Genomic DNA, 24,041 nt, shown 5'->3' with positions numbered 1-24,041 from the left:
CTGCTAATGCATAATCTTGAAAATAGTCTGATAACTACTGGTCTGTGGACTAAATGTTCTAAATTCAAATCCAATCTTCCAGGTACAAAAATAAGGCCGCCAAAAATAGAGTACAGAAGAAAATTTATTGTTTAAATTTATGACGTCATCATCATCTATGTCTCGACGCAGAAAAGTGTGAAACCAAACGTAACGTGTTCTACAATGCCTCTCGACTTGAAAAACACAAAAAAAAGAAAGAAAGCGGAGGAAAAAGCTTAAATAGGATAAATATAACGAAATGTATCATAAAACACCCGTATGGTACAAATTGCAGGATAAGATCCGCAAGAATTAAATATCAATAAAACTTAAGTCTACGCCAAAATAATGATGACCGCCTCAGAAAGCCTGGAAACGTTCTGACGAACATTCAGATTTTAAGGTTACATATCGCAACGTCGAAGCCGTTGAGAGTCTTTTAACACAGAGGTGCTCTTACTAACAATCATACTACTTATTTTGTTTTGGATCAGGAATATAGCTTCAAATCTACCACATTACATTTTAAGTAATATAAGTCTGTTTCTCTCAGGCATTGAAAAAATCTCTCTATATATATGAACATTATGTGCATCATCCAGCTCTTTATTCTTAACGTAACTGATAAAGTAATTTGTATATTTGGTTGTAGTAATGATGAAACAAGTAAGAGAAGAAATTTCGTGCAATGATGAGGGAATAGAACAATAATATCATGATTGCGAACATAATCTAGAAGGAACATTAGGATACTAAGTAACTAAAATTCATGATACCCGGTATTAATAGTTTTGTAAGAATCGGATTTTTTTTGGTTGTTATTTTCATTTTATTTTCTTTGTATGTTTATAACAGTTATTTTCTAACAGTATGGTGTTTGACGATAACTGAACGCAAAATCTGATAAGTAATTATCCAGACTCGCTGGAAGATTCTTCGTGAACAAGGAGTATCATTATATGACCATTGACCCCTTCTATAAATAAACTTCGTGCATCATTTTCCGTTAGCTTGACTCTGATATTAGTTGTAGTAGTAGAAATAATCTGATAGATCTCTTTCTTTCTTTTCTTTAGGTGCTGAAAAAAGATGAAAAATATAAATATATCATGTTTTACAATGAACACAATATTATACCAGATATCCAAAAATAGTCTAATTTAGATTGATATCATAAAATCTATATTTAAATATTGAATAAAACAACCCCCGCCAAATGACTGTAGCGGTGGACGAACACCGTGTGCGTGGGTTTCCTCGGGGTTCTCCTGTTTCCTCCCACGTTCTTCATTCCACCATTTCATACATTACTCATCGTCACCGTCTCCTTTAGCTTAACCGGCATAAGCGTGGGACGTAAAACTGAAAGAATTCATTTCATTTTCATTTTTAAATAAAACAATTAAAATCACTCAAAATTATATCAAAATATCATCGTAAAAAATGAATTCACATATTACTATTATATACATGATTTTTTCTGTGACTTTTTTTTTGTTGTTTGAAAGTTTCTATTTGCAAGAAACAGCTTAATATTTTTTTTTACAAATTATTCTCTAAGAAATACTCACATTGAATTACTAGTATGGTTAATTCCAGAAATGGTTTAAATAAGAAGTTTCCATGAATTAGAGAACTTCACCCGAAAACATTGATGGGGGATCATGAACCAAAAATAATTTATTTCAAGTAGAATTGAAAACATCTTGATGGTATTCAGATGATATATTAAACACACATTACACTCTCAACCAACTTTCTCTCATGATGACACATACAAAAGAAAATCCTGCAACTTAGTTGAATATTGAATGTGTAAAGAAATTATTCTCAATATACAACATGATTGCTAAAAAGTCTTATGGTTTAGTAATATCAATTGCTTCAAGAAATGGATTCAGGAAGTGCATTAACACTCTTAACTCACATACAGATAAATATGAAAAACGTTTTAGGATGTTATAGAAAAAAAACCTTCAGCATGGATTACGTATTAAGTAAGAAAGGAAAGCTCATCGTTGAAAACCATTCTTCTCTACTATGAAACTTTGAGCGGATGTTCTTAGATAATGAATAAGAACTGAGTATTTTTAAATAGATTTACACTGAAATGAAAAGAATCTTCATATCTAATTGCAAATTGGAAAATGATCTTTTTCTCTAATTTTTGGGCTGAGTTCATTACTTGGTTTACATTTCAGATCTATATTGTCATAGTGAAATTGCCCTTATGAGAAGGAAAAGTGTGTGATCTAAAACACTGACACTGAAGAAAAATTTGCTGGCTTTATGCATTATTATTTTTAGTTCTGTGTATGTAGTTCCTATTGATGTTTTCTACGTTTTATCTCTTCTCACGAGGTAATATCCTTTTTCTCTTTGCCATTTAAGAGATGTATTATAATAAAGAATGATTCAAGTCTCACATGGGTCATTCAACAATAGGCCAACTATACACATTTCCTGAATATGTTTTTATGACAGTCTTGACTCCACACGTATCTTAAGGTAATACCGAACCAGGAGATTCCTTTTATCAGTTTCACCATATAGTCACGAAGGCTAATCTTATGCAGTTTTAATTTGAAACTAAATATGTGATGGCAAGTTATATAACTAGTCTCTACTCACTCAAATCTATTGAAACTAGCTGTACGTAATACCTTACATTTCATCTGTATTCTTTAAGTTTGTCACTACTGGATCAGTTGAAGAGACATGCATACACAATTTTTGTCGAAAAAAGAGTTTGATTCAAAATTTCACTCTGGACCCTCTTTCGCGACATGCTGGAGCATTATTGAGAGAATTTGCTACGTTATAAAGATTTCCGTGCCAGACTGTTTTGAGGACGGAGTAGGGGTTGAAATGGTTACGGCCTTAAACTAACTAACTAACTAACTCTATGGTCTATGGAACCCGTAGGTTCAATGCCGCGTTCACAAAAGCTCTCCACTGACTTCTATCCTTAGCTAACTGCATCCAGTTTCTACTTTGTATTCAAATCTCTGCGAGATCCATCTTAATATTGTCCTCCCATCTGCGCCTAGGTCTTCCTAAAGGTCGCTTTCCGATTGGTCTTCCAGTCAAGACATAGAAAGCGTTTCTACTTTCTTCCATTCTGGCTAAATGACCTGCCTACCTAAGCCTCCTAGACTTGACGACCATAACAATGTTGGGTAAACTATATAAATTTTGTAGTTCCTCGTTATGAAGTTTCCGCCATTCCCCATTCCCGTTTCTCTTGGGTCCGAATATTCGTCTCAGGATCTTGTTCTCAAATACTTTCAGTCTATGTTCTTCCCTCAGAGTAAGTGACCATGTTTCGCAGCCATACAAAACAACAAACATGATTATCGTTTTGTATATTTTAAGCTTCAGATTCCTCGACAGAATTCGCGACGACAAGAGATTTTGAGATGGTTACGGCCTTACAGGTTCAAACTCAATTAAGGAAACGTTTATTTCCCAGATAAGGTTTCCTGTGAAATTGAACCTCTCGCAATGGTCTTGGTAACTGTTCTGAACTGTAAATCATGGATTACCTGAAGTTTTACCATTTAAAAACTCGGTAAACTGCGGACCCAACTATATGACACATTTGCCATTTTGGTTGTGCAGATAAGTTCCTTATCTCCTGGTAGATGGATCTCTAGTATGCTAGTACAAAGATAATGATTAAACTCTTCTACAGTAGTCTTCAAGTAAAATTGTATTTTATGGTAGAAAAATCTCATCACCATCAAGGGTGCAGAGTAAAATTACAGCACCCTTTGTCTAATGTACATTCCTCACCCATTTTGGGGTCTCACTAACTTGTTTCTGGTTCGTTCCTTCTGAGACTTTGCCAATTCTCAGAAATATGTAGTTATGGTCTTACAAATCATTCTGTAGTTATAGAATGCTGTGGAACATTTTACGATGGTTGTCATATATCAAAATGTTTTTAAAAATATATATTTTTTTTGAATTTTTATAATCAAAGTAGTGATTAGTGAAAAAACTAACATACCAAAATATTTTAAATATTATTTCAGAATCGGCGGACAAAATACATTCCGATGCACCTATTCACCTGAAAACATAATCTTGCATACTAGTGTAATTGCCGTATTTTACATTCATAATTTCTATAACTCACAGGAACCTCTCATATTTGACAATACTGCATTTCCAGAAAAAAATCACTATGTTACTATAACTATATTTAATAGGTGCAACTAATCATGGACGCATTTCATTTGATCGGACGCTTGCGGCACTTTTAGTAATTCTGTGAAGAGGTAAAACCTTTACTGTCATATACAATCTCTTAGAATATAATACATTTCGGTGTCGGTCACAAGCAATGGTCAATTTGATGCTGATTATATTATGAACGATAAATATGACAAGATAAGGAATTTGTTTGTATCATTTACATTTACTTATGTAAGTTCAAGGCGCAACATAATTTCCTTGTGAATTTTGGTCCATATGATCCACTATTGAAAATACTTTTAACCCTGAAAGCAGGCCTCAAGAATTTCTTTTCCTCGTGAGTGTCTTCATAATATATATTTGATTCATTATATGAATATGTTTATGAAAGATTTTTGGCTTATGGTAATGAAAATATCTATACGACTAGGGTTTTGTAGAAATGTGTGAAGGTTCATAAAAACCTCCAGCAGAAGTGACATTTTGAAATTCGTGTGGGTGATAATCTTTAAGAGAGAATTCCATAGTCTACCGGTGTGACCAAAGATTTGTTCACTGTCTGACACTTTTCGTAAGTGTATGTGAGCTCCAAAAATGTTCCTTAGCATTTTTGAGCTACTCCGACCGCGAAATTTATGCTTGTATCATATGAATTGTTGCCTCTCCGGATACATCTACGGTACTTATATATACTTTCACCTTTTGCTAGTCGGGCAACATGCTTTCGATTTCATTCAAAACAATACTTACAATTATGCTTCTAAGGAAGTTTCTAGTTTACTTGCACTTGTATATTCTGGAAATTTTGTCACATTTGTTGACACAGTTTCATGTTTAGATTGCTTTTCTGCAGACATTTTATGTAACTACAATACCTTTTTTATCCGCAAATTTGAATACGCTTTGAGTTCTTCCAATACCGTTGCGATGCTAATTCTATAGTTTTACTTTGTTCATAGTAGCCTATTTAGGCCAAAATAGTATTAGAATTTGATTGCAAATTCATTCTCTTCTTCACCTCTACTTACACTATTTAACACTTTATTATCTTGGTATTCAGCTATTTACGAACATCTGTGTGAGTCTTATGCAGAAGCAAAAAGGCTATAATTAACCCAGTACCATCTAGAAATTCGTACATATTTTAATTCGAGAAAGAATATTTTCCGAATCACCTGGCCGCTTGCCGAGAGCTGTGTCCAGATTTATTAGAGATATGCATAGCATTATTGATATAAAGAGAACAGTTCTTATTTGCTGTTAAGGATCTCACTTGCTACTATTGTGATTCGGATTTCTTTTGCTACACGTCTTTCTCTTCTTCATCATAGCGATTCAATTCACTTAGTTTCTATCTTTAAAGGTCTCAAAGAAGACAGTAGTAACCAGACATTTCATGAAAGTCAAGCGTAATTAGAAAAGTTCCACGATTTATTAGATTTATGTGCGAAGCTTAAAAAGGTTAGATTTTTTCAGGGGTTTGTATCAGAATGATTTGTAATTTAGTTTTCGGTGCTTGGATATATGCACTGAAAATTGGGTGGTTAATTATGTCGGTCCCACTCCTCAAGTTAAGCTCTGCCGTTTGCGTATCTGGCCTTATTCATAAAGTGTTACTACAATAATTCACTAGGTTTTTTAGAAAATACACTTGAGATCAGGACGTTCTGAAAAAATACCAAAACCTGAAACAATTTTATTACGTTGTTGTTGTCTGCTATGTGCTGGTATAAATAAGCATTTAAGGAAACAAACTTGAAGAAGCAGACGATTATATGTCCTCGCATCTGTCTCGTTTATCCGGTACAGACTGGCTGCATAATGAATTGTAAACCCCGAGAATAATGTAAATTTCAATGTATGAAGTCTGTTTTGTCTGCCGGCAGACATCAGTTTTTAAAATGCTGTGAAGTCACACCTCTCTTTATCTGACACTCTTATCTAACATAGTCCTATGTAATGCAATTTACAAAGTGTACGTATTGAAAAAATATATTATCCGCCTGAAAATCGTAACATAATGGTGTTATATACTGGCTACTCACGCATCAAACCTTATTTATTATTGCCGAAAAAAATGGAGAAATTTTGGCGAGAATACTTTCCAATGTGAAGTTATTATCAGATCTTGCAAGAATGGAGTAGGTAACTGATCTGATATGCTGCGCATTGTTTTCGATTTTATATGATTGTTTCAATTTTTTAGTATAATTCTAGTTATCCATGTATTTTCGTATGCTACTATCTATTGTTGTAGTCTTTTCGTGACCCCCGATTTGACTTTCGTATTTAAAATAATTTATATCTGAATATGTTATACATTGGAGATCTTTCCCTTTGAATTTTCGTTATTCAGCATGGCTCAATCATTGGCTTTTTCATTAAGGGAAACATGTCCTCACTCTTTACTTACCCATTACCACATAAGTATTAATAATCAATTGCTATGTATAATAATCAAAGGTAAGATTTTAATTTTGTATATGCATGATTATAAGTAAATATATAATGACCATACATTTTGAGTCACTTCTATTAAATTATGCATTAAAGTAATATACTGACCTGGAGTAGTAGGTGCTTGTGTGGGAGTTGGAGGATTTAGATAATCATTGCACTTATATAGTCTACCAAAGGATAAGCATAGTGCATTTGGAGCACGTTGACAATAAAAAGGATTGCACCGTAGTCCTGCAATACATAAAATTATACATTAAAAATCAAACTTAATATTGTAGTACCTTAAAATAACAGTGGCATATCTTTTGGAGTCGTAGTAGATAACGGGTAGATCAAAGGATATTGATAGTGGTTGTTCTCAGCTTCAATAAATATTCAAAAATATTTATTTAGTTCCATCAGATTTATAATCAATACGAAACCCAATTACTTTCAGTAGAGCACGTGGATAAACACGCATGTGTGGTCTTTTACTAAGACTTCAATACTCCTTACACATTTTATTACTCGATTTTATTAGTTATTGTTATCACATCTTCCCTTTATCACCCAGAAAAATTGTTCACCTATAAATTCAGAAAGGAAAATAGACGGATATTATTCCTTCCTAATATAAAAATACATTTCTCTTCGGTAGTGTACAAATCCGTTTGAGCTACTTTCAACAATAATAGGCATATAAAAGGAGCAGTAAAGTGGGAAATGCAAATACGTTGTTTATCCCCTTCTGTGAATAAAATACAATTATCACAGGAATTTTTATCATATAAATTACACTATTCCAATACCCGAGAGGTTTCATAAGGATAATCTATTATGTGAATCGAAAAATATTTTCCCCGATAAAATTTACCTAGATATATTTATTTGTGTTAATGCATTCATTAGTGTCTTGTTAAATGATCATATCTGACAAAACTAACTGACCCTCAAAAAGTTATAGTGAAATCTGTGTCACTGTGTTTGCTGCTTTTCGGTTGGTATTTTATATTATTGAATGAGTTTCCTCATGAAATTCTTCCCTGAATTATAAAATATTCTATATATGAAACAAAAACTAAAAAGAAGTTAATTGCAGTCCTTAATATATAAAAGCAGATCCTTCATCCACAATATTCTTAAACTGCGATTTTTCAGGGAATCTCATCTTTCGTATTTGACGTTCTAACACAGCCACTAGAACCCAGACTGATAATCCATAATTCTAATAATAATAAACATAAGATGTTTCTTCTAATTGCATAAATGTCTGAAGTCAACATGGCATCTTTTATTGATTTTGCAAAAAATATATATGACCTAATAAATTTATAGTACCTCTGTCTGAGTAGAAACTTATAAAGTATAAAGTAAAACACAACTTTGGGAGATTTAATCGGTTGCCGGTAGCCCCTATTCTTTCTAAAGAGAAACGAACAGAGTACGGACGAGCACAAATCAAATGGAAATTAGTGAGGAAAATGAGTACTAGTGTTCGTGAGTGTGAGAGGAATTTTGAAAAGTAAGCCTGAGTAAAATTGACCTCCAGCTGAAATGAATTGTGGCTAGGGACGAGTTATCATAATCTTGATTGAAATTAATAAATAGAGGTAGATACAGCCTTCTAGTATTTATATCGCTTCTTTCATTTTGTCTCCCGGTAGCCTTAACACCTTGTTATCAAAAATGTTTAACAGAAACAGATGTTGTGTTCATCAATATTGCTATGCTCTACCAATCCTGAAGTTTCGGCTTCATTTCGTTTGATTTAGTGCTCTTTTCGTCTAGTGTCAATTGTGCGTCCAGTCTGTCCAGCATATTCTCTAGAGCACTCACATTGATTACGGTACGCTGATGGTATCCCATGCCCTCAGTCGTTTTTCACTGACACTACACAGTCCTTCGTTTATTAGGTTTATAGATATTAAGTATCTCTTTTGTTTTTGTAGGTTTCTGCGGAATTTTCGTTTAAGTTGTGCCATATACGAAAGATGTATTCTTCCTCTTCGTTCTTCTTTTTTCCTTAAATTGGGTGTAACGTTTTATACTATTTCTTATGCCGGAATAGTTGTAGTCGTTTTACTGAAAGATTGTGTTGATATGATTGGCATCTGCCTGTATGGTTTCTTCATTTCAGATATCAAAGATTTTGTGCAAAAAGGTACTCCTATGCATTAAAACTTGTAGCAGATGGAATTTCTATTAAGTTAGAGGTCCATGTGGTTTGGTTTGTTGTATAAGATAAGCCCAAGGCCCTCATCCCGTCTTCGTCAATTAAGGATGTTCAAAACTGGTACACTGACGTCGTTTTCTATTTCCGTAGTAAAATTGATGTTAGAGTAATGGAGTTTATTAAGTCAGGAAACGTTCATAGTGACTCTTGTCCGTGCGGTTAAACCGCAAAAGTTGTCGTACTCTTGTCTATAGAAATGTGTTTACTTCAGTGATGTTGACTGTAGAATTTTGTGTTGAAACTCCTCCAGATGCAGATTAGCCACCAGCAAGAAATTGGAGATTAGTTTTAACATAAATTAAATGTGAGAATTATAACAACGTCCGGCACAATATTTAAAATACTGAAATGTACTTCACTCCTTCCAAGTCTCACTACTTGCATAGGAACCATGGTTGAACTTTGTAACATCTGAACATATTGAAGTCAAAGTTATGACGTTTGAATATGCAATATCTCTTACTTGTGTGTATTGGATTATACCATGGCCGGTCAGTTTTCTTGAAGAAGTCTACACTATCGTAAGTATTTATTCGACATAGAGACATTTAAATAAATGTTAATTTTTCATTTCGTTGTTTTTGTTCTACGTCCATTCGATATATTTTATATCATTACCTTAATATTACGTACTAGAATATATTTAATGTGCTTTGGTATAATTTATGAGTCTAGGTCATAACCCCCACAGCCAAAACCCCCACACTTAAAAAATGTCAAAACGCCCACACGATCGGTCAAAACTCCCACACAAATGGACAAAATAGCCACACATATCAACAGTCATAATCCCCACATAAATGGACAAAACCCCCACACAAATGGACAAAATGGCCACACATAGCAACAGTCATAATCCCCGCATAAATGGACAAAACCCCCATACAAATGGTCAAAACTCCCACATGCAGAAATTATCGTGATTGCACGTCTTTGTTGCGGCTCTTTATGACGCCCACTTTAGTGTTTCTGTCATTAGAAAACAGTGCAAGAAGAATAGTTGCAACATCAGTTTAAGTGGAATAAAAAATGTTACTAAAATACAAGGCAAGACGTGCAACCAGGATCATTTCAGAGTGGGAGATTTGACCGATTGTGTGGGGGTTTTGTCCATTTGTGTGGCAGTTGTGACAATTTCTGCATTTGGGAGTTTTGTCCGTTTCTGTGGCGGTTTTGTCCATTTATGTGGGGATTGTGACCGTTGCTATGTGTGGCTGTTTTGTCCATTTGTGTGGGAGTTATGACCGTTGGAGGTTATGACCGATTAAGGTGTGGGGGTTTTGGCTGTGGGGGTTATGACCGTTCATGTATTTCGGAGATTTGTCCATTTGTGTGGGGGTTATGACCGTTTGTGTGGGCGTTTTGACATTTCTTGAGTGTGGGTGTTTTGACTGTGGGGGTTTGGACCGGTTCCCTAATTTATATAGATGGGACGAAAAATTGGAAGCTGGCTATATTTAAAGGACCTTTCCCTAGAACACTGATTATCAAATGTGATGGTAAATAGTTCGTTTGAAGCGTAGTTTTTTAATATGTAATAACGCGACTTAATGCCTTTAAGGAAACACAGTTGTATGTGAAGTTGGTATCACTGTTATGTTTATGATTTAGGAGAGTATGTCAAATGATACACTCTGAGCAATTTGCACAATAAAAGATTCAAACACTTTAACCTATTAGTTTAAAAGTTACTTTATTTAATCAAGACGAATGGTGCCTACAGTCTCCTAATATATTAAATATAAACTAATTACTTGCCTAGCTAAAATATATGTTTCATTAAAATTCAACACGTCTTTCAGTTTCGCCAACTAACTCTTTGGCTTCATCAGACACTATGTGCTACAGGATAACTGTACACTCGTATATACATACAACACCTAAGACATCTTTCTTCTTCTTATGGCCAATATATTAGTAACAGCAAACATTTAAGGAAATATGACTAAAATTTAGTAGTGTCATTAAAATGAGCTAACCTAAAGATAAATTTAAAAAAAAAAACATTTCATCCAAGAAATGCTTATGATTCCGTGCATAATATAGGAGTATTAAAGACAAAATATTTACAAAGTAAAAGCCACAATATAATTAACTAGGAACGACATATTATTTTAACTTTACCCGCGCATATAACTAAATCATTATTTTCCAAATGAGTACTATAATTCACAATTTATCTCTATTAGTTATACTTAAATATCAATGTATTATTAGCAATTCTAGTGCACTTATACCTGTATATGTATACTTACTCCATTTACCCGCATCCAGTGAGGTGAGAAACAGGAGAACGCAAAACATAACAACTGATTTTCCCATCTTCGATAGTCAAACCTGACATGTAAATAAAATTGTTATTATTCTTATTCTTTGTTGAAAAAAGATTAGCATTAACGTTGTTGGAAGGCTAAGTCTAACATCAAGGTAATATTAAATGTTTATCTTTTTAAAGAAGAATTGTAAAATTGGAAATACTGTAATATCCACACAGACATTAGGAACTCTTGTTAACAAGAAATTAAAGAAATGTATGAGTTTTATTCTTTGAAGTTGTTGACGGATACTGGTCGTTGCTTATATCTGTAGTTACCGATTAAGTGCCTGTAATAGTTTCAATTTATAGGCAAGATTTCATAAAATAAACAAAATAATGTAACAGTAAATAAATTATGTAGTAGTAATATGACTCAAAAGAACAAAAGTATAGTTGAACATTTGGAATAGCTGAAATACTTAGGTGTGTTAACGTTGAAGAATTGAATAAGATTGTCCGTAACTCTTTTCTAGAAATAACTAATAACGTTGGGAGGTTTTACATATTCACCCTTGAAGATATTAATCACGTGCAAGGAGCGTCTTTCATACGGTATATGGGGAAGTATGAAATGCATACTTAATTAGATTGAACTTACTATTTTAGAAACTAATCAATATAGCAATAAATATTTATCCTTTTATGCTTTCCTGTTAATATAGATTTCTTTGCATTCATATTCCTTTATAATAGTTCGTGTATCCAAGTTTCATGCAATAGATCAAATAGAATTCTGCCGTGCATCAGTGCTAAAATTTAATTTGGGATCAATAATCTGTCGAATATGCGTTCTAAATAGATATTATTTTCAGTTGTCTCAACAAGGCTAGTTAGATGCACGATAAATAAAATGAATTCTAGATTTTTGTAATGAGGATGTTAATCTATACTCCGCTTCGCATATTTTCCTCAAAGACATTTTTCGTTAAACTGAACTCTAAGGTACGCTTTATTTTTAACAAAATATGATAGTGTGTAAGATTCATCATATGTTGTAGAAAGCATCTTGTCAAATATGGTTTGATACATTAAATTTGGTGAATGTTGTACTTGTACGAGACACATTGGGCTTTCCTGTCTCTTCCACAATTGCTTGGAGTATTATAGCTAAGCAATTTTTCGAATTGCTGCTTTCACTCAGTTCCTTTCCAAAAATATTCTCAGACTATTCATCGTGAGGATTTTTTCTTAAATTTGAATAAATTATGCATTTCTGGTAATAACATTCATAATGTTTAAACTTGAAATGTTTTCACGAAACCACATACTTCATATTTTTTTAAAAAAAACTAAAAGTTAAAAGGAAAATAAAATTGGAGAACCAAAGTAAGAAAATTTTACATTACACAAAATGTGAAAAGAGTTGCATATTCCTCTATCCGTAAAATCTTAAACTGTAAAGAGAAAGTTTCAACTGTCACGGTAAGAAAGAACCCCTAACTGTATTCTGGCTATAATATTGAAGGTTGACTTCAGATCTAAGTACCGGGAGGGTTTGTCGTTTCAGAGATATGTAAAAACTGTCACCGTAAAGAGCGACAGAATTTGAAACCTATCACTTATAAGAATTTACGTCAAAGTTATGGTAGTTTCGTAGAACACTATTATGTGTAATGAGACTTAACCCTGGAATACAACACCCTGGAATACAAAGAAAGCTGACGTGAATACACAGGTGGGGTGCCACCACACCCCATATAATTAAACGCTGCTAAAATTATAATACACGAACTTAAATATATTTATTTTACATTTTCAGTTACAAGAATACACAATAAGAGTTTGTATGTATTTTTGAACAGACACAGCTATTTCTAACTGCAGGAAATGCATACTTCCTTTCTGTGCTCAGCACAGACAGTCTCTTTGCATCTGAAACAAAAAGATTTAGTTTTTCTGTCCTTATTCCTAGGGTACATTCGACATCGTGTTTGCTCTGGAAGACTAGATGTTGAATCAATTACAGGTGACAGTTCTTTTTGAATTACAAAGATATTTCTGATACAAATAAACAAATTAGTCGGAAGATTTTTCTTGAGGCGCTCCAGCATGTAGGGCCTAGCTAACTGCAACCAAAGATTTTTTAGAAACCCCGAACAGGTGCTTGAGAATTTCATTTATGACCCTTTCTTCCTAATATAGAGGCTCCCCTTATAGCCGGATCATTTTCGATGTTACACTCCTGTCACTTTTACTAATTTCATCATCGACTTCCGATTATACTTCAATATTGTCATTGGACTCACTGAAATTACCTTCAGAATAATAATCTTCTTCTAATGTGTTCAGTACAAAGTCTGTAAACTTGCTTGAACCTGCACACACTTTCACCATCATGCAATTAAACAAATCTGCACGCAAAGTATCTAAAACGAATTTCGTCAAAAATCGAATTTCACATATGTAAATACACAGATGGAGTGGTGGAGAACCCCACACCTTGAATATATTCTCTTCTAAAACGAGACAATTTGCTTTACACCCACCACCGTGAATATCATGTTCCAAAATCGAATACACGGAAGCACCAATCAATGTGCCTGAGAACAGAGCCACAATGGCGATGAGTATAACGTCTGGGGTGCTCCAGCATCCCCCTGTGTATTCCAGGGTTAAAAACAATATTTGTAATTGAATTGTGAAATGTTTTAAAGTTATAAAAAAGATAAACTGGGAAAAAGGGGTTTCCGCATCTAATCAGGTTACTTGCACCGGTCCAAAGTAACCATTTAGATAGGAAATTGCTACTGCTGGTACCTCACGGCTTCTAATTTTAGCTAAATATCCTATTTAGGTAGATGTCGGAATGAACTTCTTGTTTGAAAATACATTACGAACTGTGAGGGATTCTGCTAACTAGTTTGAGAGGGGCTTCACTCCGTAAAGCTTTTTTTTTTGTATTCTGGAAATCACTAGACGTTTCTGGGGGCTTGTAGCTTATACGCATAGGAACGACTAACATTACGTTTTTAAAAGATCATGCAATTTGGATTCGTTTCAGCCTGAAAGTCTCAAACCCCGTAAATACTCCACTGATTACGTTTGGAATGATATTCTCGAACATAAATATTAACCAAGACAAATCAGTTCACGAGGATTTTTTCTGTCTCTGAGTTGACACATTTATGGAGCAAATGCTATCAGAATGTGATTCCTGTGCCGGTGTCACAGGGATTTTTTACCCCTGGAAAGTTTTACCCCCTGGAAAATTTTACCCCCTGGAAATCTTTACCCCCTTGTCGGTTTCTGGTAACTTCAAAGGAAAAGTCAAAAGTCACATTAAAAATTCATATAATTGAATGTGATCTCTCAGTGTATGCACTCACTTTGGTCAAGATGGCTTTAAATCCGAAGATTTGGTAGGGGGGTAAAAATTTTCTAAGAAATTATTACCTCCCTGTCGGTTATTCGTTACTTCAAAGACAAACTCAAATGTTACATTATAAATTGATACCTGTCTGTAGTATCTCTTAACAGACACAGTCACTTTGGCCACGATGGCTTTAAATCCGAAGATTTGGTAGGGGGGTAAAAATTTCCTAGGAAATTATTACCTCCCTGTCGGCTATTGGTTACTTCAAAGACAAACTCAAATGTTATATCATAAATTGATACCACTATGTAGTATCTCTTAACAGACACAGTCACTTTGGCCAAGATGGCTTTAAATCCGAAGATTTGGTAGGGGGGTAAAAATTTCCTAGGAAATTATTACCTCCCTGTCGGTTATTGGTTACTTCAAAGACAAACTCAAATGTTACATTATAAAATAATACCGCTCTGTAGTATCTCTTAAAAGACACAGTCACTTTGGCCAAGATGGCTTTAAATCCGAAGATTTGGTAGGGGGGTAAAAATTTCCTAGGAAATTATCACCTCCCTGTCGGCTATTGGTTACTTCAAAGACAAACTCAAATGTTATATTATAAATTGATACCACTCTGTAGTATCTCTTAACAGACACAGTCACTTTGGCCAAGATGGCTTTAAATCCGAAGATTTGGTAGAGGGTAAAAATTTCCTAGGAAATTATTACCTCCCTGTCGGTTATGAGATATTACAGACCCGGTTAAGAGATACTACAGACAGGTATCAATTTATAATATAACATTTGAGTTTGTCTTTCAAGTAATCAATAGCCGAAAGGGAGGTAATAATTTCCTAGGAAATATTTACCCCCCTACCAAATCTTCGTATTTAAATTCATCTTGGCTAAAGTGACTGTGTCTGTTAAGAGATACTACAGACAGGTATCAATTTATAATATAACATTTGAGTTTGTCTTTGAAGTAACCAATAGCCGACAGGGAGGTAATATATCGGTACCGGTAATATCGATAATTTATATGAAGTACTGGACCAGTACCATCATTCTAAAATTATTCTTTTTCAGACTGCATGCAGTTTTGTGTAGGAAGTAAATTGTATAAATACTGGAGGGAAAACATTGCACAGAAACATAATGTTCTTATGTTGAACATACTTTTCTGTATGTTGTGCAAAGTATCCCCATCAATGGGTTTACATTGCACCAACGTTTTTATTTCAATAGCTAAGGTTGTACTAAATTACTTGCACAAATGTTTTTATTATATATCTAGTTAATTTATGTTTAAAATACAGTGCTCTAAATAATTACGTTTGTGAGTTACATGCGATTTCCTTTAAGATTCTTTAATACTGCTGCAAAGTAACCACCTCTTTCGGTATGTTCCTAAAATAACTTCAATCTTGTTTAATTTAATGGTGCCTTGAAACATGTTGTACCCAGCACATTGAAACATATAATATTCATAGTCTAATATAGTAGGGTTTGAAGCCCTTATAACGAATCTATCCATATGATTGTAGCCTAAGGGTATGATTTTGTTCGTAAATGCACTTTGATTTTCTTCCTCTGCTTTATAAATATTACAAAACGACTTAACGAGCTTTGTTACAGTAGTCTTCAAATATCTAAGGATAATTGGTAATTGCTACTGCTCTTTGCACCTTAGTCAAACAGATAAGATACTATAATTTTAATAAATACAGCCTTTATAGCACTCCCGAAACCAGAACTGCATATATGCATATCAATTTATATTGTAAAACTTTGTACCATATTGGTATAGGTAGAGCGTTAATAAAAAAAGTGTGTCCGGAGTCGATTCCCACAACCGGTTTTTATTATAAAAGTTTTCACTATAAATTAATTTTTACAAAATATTGTACAAAAATCTATCTAGTATACAAGGTTAGTTATAGGTAGTCTTTGAGCGTAAGGTCGCAGACAGGATCTCTACAGAGCCCCGTAACAGGCTAAGCAGAGTTGTATTAAGGACCCAATGTTCCGTAGCAAGCAAAGGCGGGTAAGGGAAATGTTTTGGCCACACTAGCCTGCGAATTTTAACTTTAGATAATTGCATGAAGTATAGTATGCCACCTTTCATATTTCGGGTGTACAGAATTAAGAATAAAAATCGGTTTAGTCATTGCACATCAGGTTTTCTTGCACATTGCATATTAACATTGCCAATATCAATGTATCTAATGGTGTATTGCTATTCATAACACTGCTACGAATACTAGTACACTTACTAATATAAACAATACTAATATCTTATATTTGTATTTCCAGAGCTGTATGCTACAGTAAGTTAACTCGTAATCACGATATTAGAAACAAACAAGGCAAGAAAACGGGAAAAAAGAGCAATTCTTATGGGTAAGCATTCACTATAAAACAGTAAGACTCATAAACCAAGCAAACGTAAACTACATAGTGCTTTTGAATTTGTGCCCTCATCTGCGCCATTTTAAAGGAGGAAATAACGCACCCATAAGTCATGACGTGCCACACACATTAGTGGGTTTTACGCCTCTACCCTGAGGAAATACGTCTTGTCGCGGCCCGCTTGTGACTAGTGGCAGAATCTTCTCTCTGCAAAACCAGCAGTAGTCTGCAAGCCTGCTGCAATTCCTCTTTCCTTGATAACGACGTTCGAGTTCCTTGAGGTCCTGATGAAATTTCTCTCCTTGTTCTATACCCACGACTCCAAAATTGTCTGGAAAATAGTCCAAATGGGAAAACAGCATATGCACTTTCAAACTCATGTTACAACCCAATTCTATAAAAAAACAGTAGCATTCTTTCCACTATGTCTTTATAGTTTGGATCCTTTCTGATACCAAGAAAGTTTTTCCTGCATCTCGGAAAGCTTGCCATGCTGATCGCTTGTTCAGGTCCATGACATTTTCAAAATTTGCGTCTAAAAGTTTCCTAATATCTGGCCCATCGGAGATGCCCTCTTTAATTTTTGCATTACTGATGCCAGGAAATTTTTGACACAGATATTTGAAGCACTCACCTTCAGTATTTAGAGGCTTTACAAATTGCTTCATTAAGCCAAGCTTAATGTGCAGGGGAGGCAACAGTATATCATGTGCATTAACAAGACCTGCACGTTTTAAGCTTTTCGAACCAACATTCCACTGCCTATCTGGCCATTCCTTTTGAGTCCAGTAGACTGCCCTAGCCTAACTATCCCACTCACACAGAACGCATGGGGATTTGGTATACCCTGACTGTTGACCTAACAGAAGACCGATGACCTTGAAATCCCCACATATTTGTCATTGATGTTCGTGGTACATTATCTTGTTCAACATCAAATCAAGGTTGTTGTAGCTTTCCCTCATGTCAACAGAATGAGCAACTGGATTGGAAGCTAGCTTATTTCCATTGTGTGGGAGTACACATTTCAAACTCCGCTTGAAAGCATCGATGAAAAGTCTCCATTGGGATCGATCATAGGCAGACGATCCTAATTGTAGTATTAACTCCGAAATGTTTTTCTGTAGAAAAGAAAGCAGCAAATTCTTGTTCACAATGACTGTACCAATAGTATGTCGTTTCCGGTATCAACAGGTTTCCCTTTTTTAGTCGTGATCGCAGTAGTTCTGCAGATTCCTTTGTGAGACCAAGGTCACGAACTAAATCATTTAAACCACTCTGTTCGAAAAGTATAGGCTCTGTTGGATTCTTGTGGGTCAAAGTCTGTAACGTCATTATTGTCACTAGGAGATTCGGAAGAGGCTTCGTTTAATTGGTCTGGTGGCTGTGGGACAGGTATGTCAGGACCATGGGATACTGGTAAACTGACGGATGGAATTGTAGTTGGGTAAGCAATTTTAGCTCTGTTCCAACTGTTGGATCCTTTCATATTCACAGAACAAAAGTAGCAATTTGTGCTGTGGTCAGTAGGCTCGAGCCCCAGAGTGGGGATTCCAAACGGCAATGGTCATCTTTCACCTTTCATCCATTCCCGTAGTTATTCAATGCATGTTCGACAAACCTCTTGTGCTGATCTCCCAATGTTATACCAAAATACGCAAGATAAGCCTTTCGTTCAAAGGAAGTTATATTGCGCCGTTGTTTCATGGGCACGAATGTCCCACATATATAAGAGAGTATATCGGGATTATTCTTACAAACTTGACGCTGCATTCCGAAAACTCTACGAAGAAGAAATTCACTTTCGACGCAAAATACTAAGTACACACCACGATATTAGAGGACTCAAAGCACTGAGCACAATTAGGTAGTTGACAACGAAAGTGTATGAATCATTCTCAGGGAAAACAATATAGGAAACAAAACAATGCCGCTAGGCGGACACGATAAGCTGTTGTTTAGCTACCGTTACAACATTTCACGCCATGGGAGTAATAGCATTTCAGCCAATCAGGATGTTTAGTCCTCCTGGTTTGAGACGCATATGAATGAATAGGTGAAACGATTATCTCGATTTTGTCACAAAATATGATGTGATGAGACAAAGATAACCTTACTTTTAGTCGTAGGTTTCAATCACCACATCACAGAAATATATTGCACTTACGCAATATAATCATCGCAGGCTAATAATTATTCTTATATTCCTGTACAAAAAAATAAGAGCATTCTGTACCATTCTGTGGAAAGTTTCAACTACACCTAGAGTTTTGTGATCATATAATGGACAAGATTTAAATTCAAAGTTGCTAGGTTCTGCAGTCTCTTAGCATTATGTAGAGGGTGTCTATCTAAATACAAGTATGAAAAAGCTCTATATTTGAGAATAATGTCATATATAAGAAGTTTTCAATTTCTTCGGCTGTGATGTTGTCTACAACCCTGGTCACAGAAAACTGTGTACACAGTTCAATAGCGACTAGTATGTGTTTGCATTTTCCTTCTCCGACTGGTATTTTTTCCAATTGAATTATACTGCCAGGTTGTCGCAACAGGTTTAGGTGGATATTGAAACAATTGACCCGCCGGCTTAGCTGGTAGCTTCTTGAGATTTTCCAAAGATTGCATGTCCTTATTCTATTTGCTATGTAAGCTTATTAGGAAAATAATATTTTCTGAGTGCCAACTGGTACGTCTTAGAATACCGAAAATGGGGTACCATTGGGTTGGTATGGATAGCATCAAACCATTTGCTTAGTAAGAATTTCGGTACACAAAGTAAATATAGCGGACCTAATTGTGGATGTTTCTGATTTCTATATAACAGTCCGTTTTTAAGAGAAAAATATTTCGCCACACGGAATGTAGACAATTTATTAGGTTCTTTATTTTCCAAAACAGTGATGATGTCTGAAAATGAAAAGTCTTTCCTTTGTTCCTCGGACAAATTGGGTAACGTCATGGACTGGTCAATTTGAAACGTGTGCTCCAATGAGTAAGAACCAAATAATTTAGCATTCTATGTGTCTCTAGCATTATCAACATCTTGATTTTCGTACCTGTGTAAGTCTTGCTTGTCATCTAAGCGAGAAAAAATATCTGCAGGATGCTCTTGACTTTTAATGCGGTTAATTTCAAAATTATAATCCGCTATGAATATCTTGTAGCGAGAAATTTTCCGACTTTGTCAGGCTGGGTCTTGAGTAAAGCCAAGCCTTTAGCGTCTATAAATAACTTAAATTTTCCATTCAGTAAGAAATATCTAAATTTTCGAAGAACATATATGAATTCATATAGATCTATCTGTCATGTTGAGGCCTTTCCCTCGGCCTTGGTAAAGCGACGACTACAGTAGGAAACAACACGTTCCTGACTAGTTATAAGTTTGTAGCTTGCCAATATCCCACCTTCTGAGGTTGCAGATGCCGGGTGTACGCTAGAATTTCCAATGATCGATCGAAATGAAACAAAGATGGGGCCTGAATAACATCCATCTTAAATTTCTGAAATAGCTCGTCATGCTGAATTGTCCGTTTAAATTTCGACCTCCTGTCCAAAAGAATTTGAAATGGTTCCACCTTTTCCGTGAAGTTTTTGATATGCGCCCTCAGATAAGAGCAGAGTCATAGAAAACTCTTGAAAGTCCTTTTAGAGGTTGGTTTCTGATAAATTTTGTATTTTATTGGCAATTTTGTGAGAAATTTTGATTTCCTTGCCGATAGCTGTGAATCCTAAGACATCCAATTCCGAGTGTAATAGGTGAGTTTTATTCGGGATTGCTCTCAAATTATGTATTCTTAGCCATTTGAAGAACAATTCCAAATCCGATATTTCTTGTTTCCAATTTTTGCTTACTACCACAAGGTCGTCAGCAAAGGCAATTATGCGAGGTGGTAACCCCCCCAATCATGCATACTGCTATACTTAGCCCGTAGGCAGAAGTGGTGTGCCTCATCACGCAGCGTTGGAATTTATACGCCTTCCTAGTATGATTGAGTTCAAACTCATGTACTTTTGACTTTTAGGATGCAATAATAGATGAAAATAGGAGGATTTATACCGATCGAGACGCAAGATTTGCCTTTGAGTACATGCAAAATGTCTTTTATGGACTGGAAGGAAATGCTTAAATACTTTGTAAACTTATTGCACGCTTGTAGAATCAAACCTGTGCCAAATTCTGATGTACTTTTCCTCACTATGAGAAGTGGCGACGAGAAGGAACTGTTACAAGTCTCTTTAATAATATTAGCTTCTAAAATCTGTTTAATTTGCAAATCAATTTGCGGACTTAGTGCCAAAGATGGATTTAATATTAATACTGTGAAATTGTTTCTAGGTACCTTAGTAGGACAAGTATGTAACCCGTATTTGTGTAATACATTTTGTAATCGAGGGATAATAAAGTAATCAGTATCAATTTTCCTATTGTTGACATTAATTGGTAAAAAGAAATGTGACCTTGATGGTATGGTAACCTTTCGAGTAGTTAATACGTCAGCCGATTTATGCTGCTTTTTTGTATGATTTTTGCTTGCTGATAATTTTTCTTCAGCGTCAACTTCAATTGGGTACGGCGGTGGCCGTGATATCTTGTATACTGATAATGTATTGTTTTCGGTTGGCCTGTAAACGATTTAGAATGTCCTCTCCAAATAAAGGCAAAAAGTCTCCGTGCTCTAAAGTTCGAAAACAGTGTGAAAATCTTGTTGAGACACACCTGAATTTAATTAAAGCTATATAAATTTACTACATAATTCTCAATTCCTCGTACATTGGTGCTAAAAGGAATCAATTTTGTGTTAGGAGGAAGCCAATTTTTGGGCAATAGGCTCGTCGAGCTACCTGTGTCAATGATTACGGTAAATTTATCTTTATTAATTCCTACATTAATTAACAATTTATGTTATTGATTTAACAACTTAATGCTTTCTCGTCTATCGGATATTGGAGCCACAGTATAAAGCATTGCCATTAACTGATTATTAGGGCTAGTTCTTGCGACTTTTTTGTTCTTTTACTTCCTGATGTTGGACCCTCAGACATATTCTTGAGAGAACTTATCCTGGGGAACCTCTATATTTCCCTGATTATCATTCTTATAACATATGCTGGACGAATTGCCTTTTTACAGCTCGTGCCGCAAATTGTGACTGTTTCTAGACTAGGAGTATTATTATTACTTTTAGAATTGTTTTTCTTTCCATTTTTATTCTGGCTGTTACAGACACCTCGTCTAAATTGTGAATTCTGAAGAGCATTTCGGGGTACTAGAAGAGATAGTTCTGCAATTTGATTGGCTAATTTAGTGAAGTATAATGAATTGTTTGTGCTAGAAGTACCAGATGTGCTAGGCGCGCTGATTTCGGGAGGGGGATTCGGATTACATACTTGGGGAGAGGATTTGGCGATAATTAATTTTGTGATGCACCCTGTAGCTGTGGTGCTGAAGGTGCTGGAAATACTGGGTCAGGTTGTTTTTATTATTTCAATTAGGTTGCGGATTTTAATATAACGGAAAGTTAGTAGTTGATTATGTGTAGGGAAGGAAGTGCCAGCAACTGCCGATGAATTTAAACTGCTAACTGGTAAATTTTGATCGCAAAGCGAATAAAGTGCCTGTTGCAACTCAACTTTAATCACGGTTTCTCATGCGACTTTTCCAGGCTATGTAAGGGCGTCTGCAAAGCGTGAACTGTTGCGAATGTTTCTAACGCTATCTTTTGTAAAATGTTTTTCTTTAATCAGATAAATAATTTATTTTCTGTTCCTCGGTGGCCTGAGCCAGCACTTGTGGTAAAACTCTGAATTTCCTTAGAAAATATGCATCGATTGATTCTATTTCGCCCTGTCGGAACTGAAAAATTTCACACTCAGACCTATTGGAAGGTAATTTTGGTCTACTCAAGTCACTAGTTTATTTTTTAATTGTTCGTAATTATGTGAATCCAATTGGTTCTGAACCTTTACCTGTAACACTAAATCGAGCGCCATGTCTGGTAAACACATGGGTAATAGTTCTTTTTCGCAGCATTCCAAGAATGCAAGAATGCTAGATGATCAAACACCATAACAAATCTATCGGGGACCTCAATAACGTGTCCCAAATATTTAGTAAGGTGTGGTATATTGAAAGAAGGGCGCGAATTCTAATCCATATTTGCACCGTCCTCCGGAAAAATATTCATTTCTGATCTAGTATGTGGCATGCACTAAATAAAGTCAAGTCCAAGTTACTAATTTCACAAATAAGAAAATCACATACTTATTAGAAAAGAGTTCACTTACTGTCCAGTAAGGGAGTATTCAAATCAAAACACAGCCGGTCAAAGCCTCGACCATGTAGAACTTTGTCCCATATAGGTATAGGTAGAGCGTTATTAAAAAGAATGTCCGGAATCTACTACCACAACTGGGTTTTATTATTATATAACATACAGAAGAAATCGACTCCCATTACCTTGTGGCGGTGGCGCTGCCGCTCCATGGGAGGGGCCAGAAGTCCATCGTCTGCGGGTGCTTGTAGGATCTACAATGTAGATCCATCTGGTGTGAAATCTTCTTGCCATACCACGTGGTGGTGTTTGTAAATACTGGCGTGTGGAATTGTTTATGCACTTCATCACGTGGGACATTACAATATGCAGCATGGTGTAGCATAATACTGGTCGAAAGTGGTGTATTAGAGTCTTGGTTGCAGAGCTACAGAATATATCACACGAAGGTTCGAGATTGTAGTCATCACGAGGAAAGAATGTGTTACTGAAGACCAATTCCATCACGTTAATTACAAGTGTGAGTCTGTGTGTGAGGATTATTTGAAATCATATTTCGATACAAATTAGCAGAATTTAAGAATCACCAAGATGTACAAAAATTTGTATACCAACTATTTATGGATTATCAACTTATTTCGTGAAAGTTATATGAGAAATGCCGTTTACAATGTTGATAATAATTCATGAATAAAACACAAGTTACTAAAGATTATTGTGTACAAATATTTAATAGGTATATAACATTATCATTTAATACCTATATATAACAATAAAAATCGAAATTCAGGAGAAAAAACAGTGGACATACGCTCTTAGGGCTCAGAGTAGAACAAATAG

The 24,041-nt window shown here is 35.1% G+C and overlaps 1 long non-coding RNA gene across 1 annotated transcript in view; it reads right to left on the bottom strand.

Moving 5' to 3' along the window:
- Positions 1 to 840: 840 nt before the first annotated feature.
- Positions 841 to 24,041, bottom strand: part of LOC145693991 (uncharacterized) — a 58,201-nt gene continuing 35,000 nt past the window's right edge. The window contains exons 2-4 of the long non-coding RNA XR_014132877.1: positions 11,149 to 11,230; positions 6,787 to 6,912; positions 841 to 1,100 (exon numbers count right to left, since the gene is read on the bottom strand). This is a non-coding gene — a long non-coding RNA (uncharacterized LOC145693991). The remainder of the gene's footprint in view (positions 1,101 to 6,786; positions 6,913 to 11,148; positions 11,231 to 24,041) is intronic.

Source organism: Thermobia domestica, chromosome 9 (assembly GCF_964235325.1).
Source record: "Thermobia domestica chromosome 9, izTheDome1.hap1.1, whole genome shotgun sequence".
NCBI classification, from domain to species: Eukaryota; Metazoa; Arthropoda; class Insecta; order Zygentoma; family Lepismatidae; genus Thermobia; species Thermobia domestica.
The sequence above is the reverse complement of the archived record's forward strand: the minus strand, read 5'-3'. Positions and strand labels throughout refer to the sequence as shown.